At 55.8% G+C, this 500-nt stretch overlaps 1 protein-coding gene across 1 annotated transcript in view; it reads right to left on the reverse strand.

The window, feature by feature from the left end:
- HADHB (hydroxyacyl-CoA dehydrogenase/3-ketoacyl-CoA thiolase/enoyl-CoA hydratase (trifunctional protein), beta subunit) overlaps positions 1-500 on the reverse strand; it is a 14194-nt gene that overhangs the window by 6193 nt on the left and 7501 nt on the right. The gene's annotated exons all lie outside the window — the stretch shown is intronic.

Genomic DNA, 500 nt, shown 5'->3' on the forward strand with positions numbered 1-500 from the left:
TCTGCTCCTTCAGCAGAGCAGGTAACACCGCAGCCCCGCAATGAGCACGGGGAAACGGTGCCAGGAAGGGCTTGGGAGGGGGTGTTAGAGGAAACGTTGGGAAGATTTTAGAGAAAAATGGAGAAAAATGAGGTTCAGGCTGCTACCTACTTCAGGGGTTGAAGAACTGTGTTGGATTCCCACAGACAAAGAGCAGCTGCCCCAAGCGTTTAACAGGGACTCCCCTACAAGGGTCACTAGAGTTTTTGGGGTGACACAACACCCCAGGACCTTAAAACTCCTTATCAAATACTTCCTCAAGCCACACCAGAGCCAGCAAGAGAGTCCAGCTGAGCTTTATTCTTCCAGCAGCACACAGGAAATCCCTGTGTGCAAACCCAAGCACAAATCCAGGCTGGGCTGAGTGTGGATTGAGAGCAGCCCTGGAGAGAAGGCCCTGGGGGTGCTGGGGGGGAGGAGCTGGGCAGGAGCACCCCCCAGACCGGGCTGCCCCCCCCGCA

Source organism: Merops nubicus, unplaced genomic scaffold, assembly GCF_000691845.1.
Source record: "Merops nubicus isolate BGI_N331 unplaced genomic scaffold, ASM69184v1 scaffold5174, whole genome shotgun sequence".
Classification (NCBI taxonomy): domain Eukaryota; kingdom Metazoa; phylum Chordata; class Aves; order Coraciiformes; family Meropidae; genus Merops; species Merops nubicus.